This window comes from Drosophila innubila (genome assembly GCF_004354385.1).
Source record: "Drosophila innubila isolate TH190305 chromosome 3L unlocalized genomic scaffold, UK_Dinn_1.0 0_D_3L, whole genome shotgun sequence".
Classification (NCBI taxonomy): Eukaryota; Metazoa; Arthropoda; class Insecta; order Diptera; family Drosophilidae; genus Drosophila; species Drosophila innubila.
In genome coordinates this window covers 20805-29968 of record NW_022995376.1, presented here as the reverse complement: position 1 = coordinate 29968, position 9164 = coordinate 20805, and the positions used below count along the sequence as shown (strand labels likewise).

The window sequence follows — 9164 nt, the reverse complement described above, 5'->3', positions numbered from 1 at the left end:
TCGCGCTGTTCAGGCGCGCCGCCCCGGCACCGAGCTACCTGATCGACCTGCGCGACGGGCGCCTGCTGCAGACCCTGGCCTCGCAGCCGAACCGGCACTTCTATGGCCACGCGGTGATCCATGAGGTGGCGAATGGCTGTGCGCCACCGAGAACGACCACCGACCCGGGCCGTGGCGTGCTGGGTGTGTGCCGCTTCGAAGGCGAACGCCTGGCCCATCATTCGGAAATCCTGACCCACGGCATCGGCCCGCACCAGGTGTCGTGGCTGCCTGACGGCGACCCTGGTGGTGGCCAATGGCGGTATCCGCACCAGCCGAGCCGGTGGAGATGAACCTGGATGCGATGCAGCCCAGCCTGGTGCTGATGCAGCGCGACGGCACCCGCTGGAGCAAGGAAACCCTGAGCCAGCAGATGAACAGCGTGCGCCACCTGGCGATTGCCGACGACGGCACCGTGCTGGCGTGCCAGCAGTTCATGGGCGGCTCGGAAGAAACCGCCGAATTGCTGGCGATCAAGCGTCCGGGGCAGCCGTTCGTGGCCTTCCCGGTGCCGGAGCGCCAGTTGCAGTCCATGGCCCAGTACACCGCCAGCGTGGCGGTGCACAGCGAGCTGCGACTGGTGGCGATGACCGCGCCACGGGCCAACCGCCTGTTCATCTGGGACCTGGACAGCGCCGAGGTGAAGCTGGATGCGCCGATGGACTGCGCGGGCGTGGGCGCAGTGGCCGATGGTTTTGTGGTGACCTCCGGGCAAGGGCGTTGCCGGCTGTACGATCGCCGCAAGGCAGCGCTGGTGGGCAACCGCTGCAACTGCCTTCGGGGTTGTGGGACAACCATCTGCACCTGATCTATATCAGGGTCAACCCCTTCCACAGGAACACCTGGACCTTGTGGGAGCGGGCTTGACCTGCGATGACGTTGCCGGACAGAACATAAAATATACCGAACCAGCACACCGCCCCTGCGCCGCGACCGACTAGACTTGCGCAACAACGCTTCCAGGGAGCTGGTCCATGCTGCGCCGTCGCATGCTCATCATGCTGGGTATCGTCCTGCTGCTGGTGCCCCTGGGCGGCTACAAGGTTTGTCCATCTACCGCCAGATCCAGCAGTTCTCCGCGCCCTGCCGCCGGTCAGCGTCGCCGCCGCCGAGGCGCGCGAGCAGCCTGGCAGCCGCCTGCCCGCCGTGGGCAGCCTCAAGGCCCTGCAAGGTGGACCTGAGCCTGGAGATCGCCGGCACGGTCAAGGCCCCTGCACTTCGAATCCGGCCAGCAGGTCAAGGCCGGGCAACTGCTGCTGCAGCTGGACAGCGACGTCGAGACTGCCCTGCTCGGCACCGCCCAGGCCGACCTCGGGCTGGCCCAGGATTATCAGCGAGGCAGCCAGCTGGTCGGCAGCCAGGCCATCTCCAAGGGCATTCGACCGCCTGCGCGCCTAACTGCTGCGCAACCAGGCGGTAGTGGCGCAACTCAAGCATCCCTGGCGAAAAGAGCATCAACGCGCCGTTCACCGGCACCATCGGTATCCGCCAGGTCGACCTGGGCAGCTACCTGGCCAGCGGCACTGTGATCGCCACCCTGCAGGACCTTAGCAGCCTGTATGTCGACTTCTTCGTGCCGGAACAGGCGCTGCCCAACCTCAGCCCCGGCCAGCAGGCGCTGGTCTCGGTGGCCGCCTACCCGCACCGCAGCTTCACCGCCACCCTCAGCGCGATCAACCCCAAGGTCGACGACACCACCCGCAACCTGCAGGTGCGCGCCACCCTGGCCAACCCCGACGGCACGTTGCTGCCGGGCATGTTCGCCAGCCTGCAGGTGTTGCTGCCCAACCGCGCAACGCGGTGGTGCTGCAGAGCGCCGTCACCTACACCCTCTATGGCAACTCGGTGTATGTCGCCGTGCCAAAAGTCCGAAGACGGCAGTGCAGACCACGGCCGATGGCCAGCCGGCAACTGATCGCCGAGCGGCGCTTCGTCGACCGGCGAGCGCCGCGACGGCCTGGTGGTGATCGCCATGGCCTCACGCCCGGCGAAACGGTGGTCACCGCCGGCCAGTTGAAGCTGACCCAGGGCGCTGCCGTCACCCTGAGCGCCGACAAGACCCTGCAAGCCGAACCGACCAGCCAGCCCGGCGCCGACTGACCAAGGAACCGCCATGGCCTTTACCGACCGTTCATCCGTCGCCCGGTGCTGGCCAGCGTGGTCAGCCTGCTGATCGTGCTGCTGGGGTTCCAGGCCTGAGCAAACTGCCGATCCGCCAGTACCCGCAAATGGAAAACGCCCTGATCACGGTGACCACCGCCTGCAGGGCCAACGCCGAAACCATCCAGGGCTACATCACCCAGCCCTGCAGCAGAGCCTGGCCAGTGCCGAAGGCATCGACTACATGACCTCGGTGAGCCGGCAGAATTTTTCGGTGATCTCGATCTACGCGCGCATCGGCTCCGACAGCGACCGGCTGTTCACCGAGCTGCTGGCCAAGGCCAACGAGGTCAGAACAAGCTGCCCCAGGACGCCGAGGACCCGGTGCTGGAGCGAGGCCGCCGATGCCTCGGCGCTGATGTACATCAGCTTCACAGCAAGGAGCTGAGCAACCCGCAGATCACCTACCTGTCGCGGTGATCCGGCCTGCTCGCTACCCCGCCCGGCATGGCCGAAGCCGATTCTCGGCAACCAGGTGTTCGCCATGCGCCTGTGGATCGACCTGGTGAAGCTGGCTACGGGCCTGAGCGCCGGCGATGGACCGCCGCGGTGCGCCGCCACAACTTCCTGTCCGCCGCCGGCGAGGTCAAGGGCCAGTACGTGGTCACCAGCATCAACGCCACCAGAACTCAAGTCGGCCTTCGCCGCCATCCCGCTCAAGACCAGGGCGACAGCCGCGCGCTGCTGGGCGATGTGGCACGGGTGGAGATGGGCGCGGAGAACTACGACACGGTCAGCTCGTTCGACGGCACGCCGTCGGTGTACATCGGCATCAAGGCCACCCGGCCGCCAACCCGCTGGACGTGATCAAGGAGGTGCGCTGATGCCGGAGCTGAAGCGCAGTTGCCGCCCAACCTCAAGGCCTCCATCGCCTATGACGCCACGCTGTTCATCCAGGCCTCCATCGACGAGGTGGTCAAGACCCTGGTCGAGGCGGTGCTGATCGTGATCGTGGTGGTGTTCCTGTTTCTCGGCGCGCTGCGCTCGGTGCTGATCCCGGTGATCACCATCCCGCTGTCGATGATCGGCGTGCTGTTCTTCAGCGCAATTGATGGCTACTCGCTGAACCTGTTGACGCTGCTGGCGATGGTGCTGGCCATCGGCCTGGTGGACGATGCGATCGTGGTGGTGGAGAACATCCACCGCCATATCGAGGAGGCAAGACGCCGTTCGACGCCGCGCTGGAAGGCCCGGGAGATCGCCATGCCGGTGGTCTCGATGACCATCACCCTGGCGGCGGTGTACGCCCCATCGGTTTCCTGGAGGGCCTCACCGGGGCCCTGTTCAAGGAGTTCGCCCTGATCTGGCCGGGGCCGTGGTGATTTCGGCATCGTCGCGCTGACCCGTCGCCGATGATGCGCCCTGCTGCTGCGCCCGGAGCGAACCCCAGCGGCCTGGCCCATCGCCTCGACCAGTTGTTCGAGCGGCTCAAGCGCCGCTACCAGACGCTTTTGCACGGCACCCCGAGACCCGGCCGGTGGTGATCGTGTTCGCCCTGATCGTGCTGTGCCTGATCCCGGTGTTTCTGATGTTCAGCAAGAACGAGCTGGCCCCGGACGAAGACCAGGCATCATCTTCATGATGGCCACCGCCCCGCAACCGGCCAACCTCGATTACCTGAACGCCTACACCGACGAGTTCATCACGATCTTCAAGTCATTCCTCGAGTACTACCTCGTTCCAGATCAACGGCTTCAACGGCGTGCAACGGGCATCGGCGGCCTGCTCAAGCCGTGGAACCAGCGCAGCCGCACCCAGATGGAGTTGCTGCCCGAGTGCAGGCCAGCTGGCGACCATCAGCGGCCTGCAGATCTTCGGCTTCAACCTGCCCTCCCTGCCGGGCACCGGCGAAGGCCTGCCATTCGCCTTCGTGATCAACACGCCGAATGACTACGTGTCGTTGCTGGAAGTGGCGCAACGGGTCAAGGACCGCGCCCAGGCCTCGCAAGTTCGCCTTCCTGGACATCGACCTGGCATTCGACAAGCCGGAGGTGGTGGTGGATATCGACCGGCCAAGGCGGCGCAGATGGGGGTGTCGATGGATGCCCTGGGCGGCACCCTGGCCACGCTGCTGGGCGAGGCCGAGATCAACCGCTTCACCATCGGGGGGCGCAGCTACAAGGTGATCGCCCAGGTCGAGCAGGCCTACCGCGACAACCCCGGCTGGCTGAACAACTACTACGTGAAGAACGAGCAGGGCCGGATGCTGCCGCTGTCGACCCTGATCAGCGTCAGCGACCGCGCGCGGCCGCGCCAGCTCAACCAGTTCCAGCAGCTGAACTCGGCGATCATCCAGGGCTTCCCGCTGGTGAGCATGGGCGAGGCCCTGGAGACGGTGCGCAGCATCGCCCAACAGGAGGCACCGGCAGGCTTCGCCTTCGACTACAGCGGCAGGCACGCCAGTTCGTGCAGGAAGGCAGCTGTGGGTGACCTCGGCCTGGCGCTGGCGATCATCTTTCTGGTGCTGGCGGCGCAGTTCGAGAGTTTCGCGACCCGCTGGTGATCCTGGTGACGGTGCCCTGTCGATCTGTGGAGCATTGATCCCGCTGTTTCGGTCGAGCATGAACATCTACACCCAGGTGGGGCTGGTGACGCTGATCGGGCTGATCAGCAAGCACGGCATCCTGATCGATCGTCGAGTTCGCCAACCAGTTGCGCCTGCACAGGGGCTGACTGCGCGGGATGCCGTAGAGGAAGCGGCAGCGATACGCCTGCGGCCGGTGCTGATGACCACGGCGGCGATGGTATTCGGCATGGTGCCGCTGATACTGAGCGACGGGCGCGGGGCGGTGAGTCGGTTCGACATCGGCATGGTGATCGCCACCGGGATGTCGGTACGCTGTTCACGTTGTTCGTGTTGCCGTGCGTGTACACGTTGCTGGCCAGGAAGGAAATGCCGGGTACGGCGCTGGAATCGAGTTGAACGCATCGCGGGTCAAGCTTCACCCCACAAGGATCACTGCAACCCTGTGGAGCGGGCTTGACCCGCGCCGATACACTTCATCACCCGTTGAGCGCAGCCCCCGGCTCATGCCGAACAGGAACAACAGCAGATCATGGTCCGGTTGCGCCGTGACGACTCGGCCTGGCTGTCCGCGGCAGCGGGCACTGCGCGCCCAGGTCGATGGAACTGAGCACCTGCGGACGCGGCTCCTCCCACGCGGCGAAAGCCACCGAAGCCACCGCCAACGCCACAAGCAGAAACAAACCTCGTGCTATTTCTACTCATTGCTCTAAACCTTGACAGCGCTGCCAACGCCACTTCAGGTAAAAGTAGAGCAACTTCTTCCAGTCCGCATCGTTCCACGACGAATGGCGGCGCAGCTGTTTCAGGTCATTGGCGGCCGCACGCTGGCAGCTGATGCGCCGGCACTTCTCCAGGTCCAGCAAGGCGACCTCCGGCACGCGCATCCGCGCCTCGCCGGTCACCTTCACGAAAATATGTTTTGCTGTACAGGCAGCCATGCTGCCAGTGCCCGCGGTGCATGCGCGCCAGATTGCCGGCCAGGTCCTCGAGCACCCGGTCGTGCAGCGCCTCGCCGTGCTGCTCGCGCCCGCCGCCGGCGTACCACAGGTCGATCTCTCGAAACCGTCCAGCGCCCGCTGACCAGCAGCGCCCCGCCACTGGTGCTGCATCGCGCTCCACGCCGCAATAGACGATATGCGGCACCCGCACGCCCAACTGCTCGAAACTGCTCAGGGCAGCGAACTCACGCAATACCGTGGGCGACCGAAGGTGCAGCAGGTTGCGGTAGATATGCCCGACCTGGCGCTTGCGCATAAAGCAGATGGCCCGTCTCGTCGCTCAGGCGCTGCACGCCGCTTTCGCCGCCACGCCGCTGGTTGTGCCTCCACCCATCTGCCCTGGCGCTGCCAGAAGTAATCGAATTGATCCGAGACCGCCGTACCGCCCGTTCCTTCCACAGCCATTCCTTTCACCCCTGCGCAATACGTAAACTCGCCACATCGCATAGAACGGCAAAAGTCCATTCGTTCCTGAATACGGAAACCTGCGGCCTCGAACTCCTGTTCAACCGTAGCAGCTGGTAACACAAAACGGTTCTGTAACTGCCATCGACCTGCCCGTTGTTACGGCGTGCTTCCAGGCGTTTACGCCGCCAGGCCTTGATGTTGCCGTCCACCACAACGAGATGATCACGCTGTCGCGGCTAACCGTTGAAACTCCGAAAGAATCGCCTGCGATGGGCCGTCGCCAATGTGGTGGCAGCCGCATGCAGAAAATGCTGTCTACCGCGTTGTCCGGCAGATCGATGGCGAAGGCTGATGTCTGCAAGGGCCGTACCCGTTTGACCACTTCGCCGGTTGCGACCCGCAGGCGATCTGCAGCATGGCGGCGGAATTGTCGCGCCGATGATCACGCGGTTGACCTTTTTTCGGCCAGCAGCGACAGAAACGCCGGCACCGCTGGGCGGTCCAGCACCAGGCCAGGCTCCCCCGGCCAGCGCCAGGCACGCCGGCCACCTTGCTCGTCACGCTGGTGGGACAAGCGGCGGCAATGCCGTCCTGGTGCCTGTGCAGGTACTGTTGAGCGTGCTGCTCGTCGTACTTTTCGGAAAACTGAGCTTGATGGGACTGCGCATGGTGCATCTCCTGACTCAATGCCGCCTACCTTAAGCAGGGCGACGTTGGCGTCAGGTCATGCGAACGTGAAAAAATGTCAGGTTGCGTCGGTAAGTTACAAGGTGTTTGAGGCCTGCGACCCAGCCGTGCCCACTCACATGGAACCGGCAACCATGGGGTTCGGCGGCGCTCAGGCTGACGCCCAGTTCCCTGGTCCCGCAGATCCGCTGCACCAGAGACAGGCCAGCCCGAGCCCTTCGCGTTTTCGCCGCCGCGCACGAACGGCTGGAACATGGCCTGCTGATGCTCCTCGGGAATTCCCACGCCGCTGTCCTCGACGGTGAAGCCATCGGGCTCCAGGGTGAGGCGATGCGCCCCTGGTCGGTGTAGTGCGCCGCATTGCGCAGCAGGTTGCCCATCACCGATTGCAGGAACGTGGCGTTGTACAGGTGGGCAGCGCGCCGGTGTCGTGGTAGGTGAGGGTCAGCCCCTTCTGCTCGATGGTGTCGCGCCACGCCGATCAGCTCGTTGCCCACCTCACGCAGGCTTGCCCGCGAAGGACGGTATACCTCGCCTGCTGGGCGCGGGCGAGCATGAGGAAGGTCCACCAGCTCGCGCATTTCTTCGGTGGCCCGCGAAATGCGTTCGACCTGGGCGCGGGCGCGATGTCGATGGCCGGTTCTCCAGCAGCAGCTCGCAGCTGGCCAGCACCATCAGGGCGTGCGCAGTTCATACTGACATCGCTGGTGAACAGCCGCTCGCGGGTCAGTGATCGCCGCAGGCGCCCCAGGGTGGCGTCGAAGGCCACCGCCAGTTGCCCCACTTCTGTCGGTCCGCGTAGTCCGGCGCCAGGGCGGCGCCAGGCCCAGCAACTGGTGGTCGTGGCGCACCTGGCGCGCCAGCCGGATCACCGGGGCCATCACCCGCCGTGCCAGCACCCAGCCGAGGAATACCGCCAGTGCCAGGCTGAGCACGAAGCCCACCACCACCACGGCGAACAGCACGCGCTCGCGTTCTTCGAAATCGCTCTGGTCCTGCAGCAGCACGTAGTGCCGCCCGTCCACCACCTCGACCATGGCGTGGTACGACAGGTGCTCGCGAAACACTTCGTGAAACCCCGGGGTGAGGTGACGCAGGTCCTGGGCATCGAAGTCGTCGCGCCCGCCACTGTAGTAGAACAACTGGTCGGGCGGGCGGTGGCTCCACCTCGATACGCTGTCCATCAGCAGCATGCGCTTGAGGTCGCCCCCCAGTACCGAGGAGATCAGGCGCTCTTCCACCAGGTGCACGGTGGCCACGATGCCGAAGGCGAAGGCCCCGCCACCAGCGCGCCTCATCAGCGCGAAGGCGATGATGATGCGCTGGGCAAGGCTTTGCTTAAACTCCATCACGACCCTCGGCCAGTCGATAGCCAACACCGTGCACGGTATGCAGCAGGGGCTTGTCGAATGGCTTGTCGATCACCTGGCGCAACTGGTGGACGTGGCTGCGCAGGCTGTCGCTGTCGGGGCAGTCGTCGCCCCACAGGGCTTCTTCCAGTACCTCGCGGCGCAGCACGTGGGGGCTCTGCATCAGCACTGCAAGCAGCTTGAGGCCGACCGGGCTGAGCTTGAGGAACTTGCCCTGGCGGGTGACCTCCAGGTGTCGAGGTCAGCTCAGGTCGCCGACGTTCAGGCTGCGCCGGCCACCGCCCTGGGCCCGGCGCAGCACAGCTTCGATGCGCGGCCAGTTCCGACAGGGCGAACGGCTTGAGCAGGTAGTCGTCGGCGCCGGGCGAAAGCCCTGCAGGCGGTCGTCGAGCTGGTCGCGGCGGTCAGCATGATCACCGGGGTATCGCGCCGGGCATCCTCGCGCAGGCGCTTGCACAGCAGCCGTCGATGCCGGGCAGCATGATGTCGAGCACGATCAGGTCGTAGTGCTCGGTGGCAGCCAGGTGCAGGCCCGACAGGCCGTCCTGGGCGCAGTCGACGGTGTAGCCCTTGAGGCCCAGGTAATCGGCCAGGTTGGCCAGGATATCGCGGTTGTCTTCAACCAGTAGAATTCGCATCGGTACCTCTCCCCCGTCCTCGTTTGCCTGCTTGGCAGGCGCAGCTTAAGGCCATCGTCCAGGCCCCGCCAGCGCCGCATGGATTTAATCGCAACTGACATTTTTTTTTCACCCCAGCTTCACATAGCGTAGGCGCGCCGGCACACAATCGGCAGTTTCCATTGCCTGCCTGGACCCTGCCATGCCTGCCATTCCCCTTGCCCGCGTCCCGCCCGCTGAACCTGTGGATTGCCCTGGGCATTCGCTGCTGACCGCCGTGTGCCTGATCCTGCTGGAGCTGACCGACCTGGACATGGCCTGGCCACCTCGCGTTCGACCCGCAGGCGGGCCAGTTCAT

General features: G+C 65.3%; 1 pseudogene; it reads right to left on the bottom strand.

Annotated features, from left to right (window-relative positions):
- Window positions 1-8157: 8157 nt before the first annotated feature.
- On the bottom strand, window positions 8158-8827 carry LOC117786634 (annotated as a pseudogene).
- Between the last annotated feature and the right edge of the window lie 337 nt (window positions 8828-9164).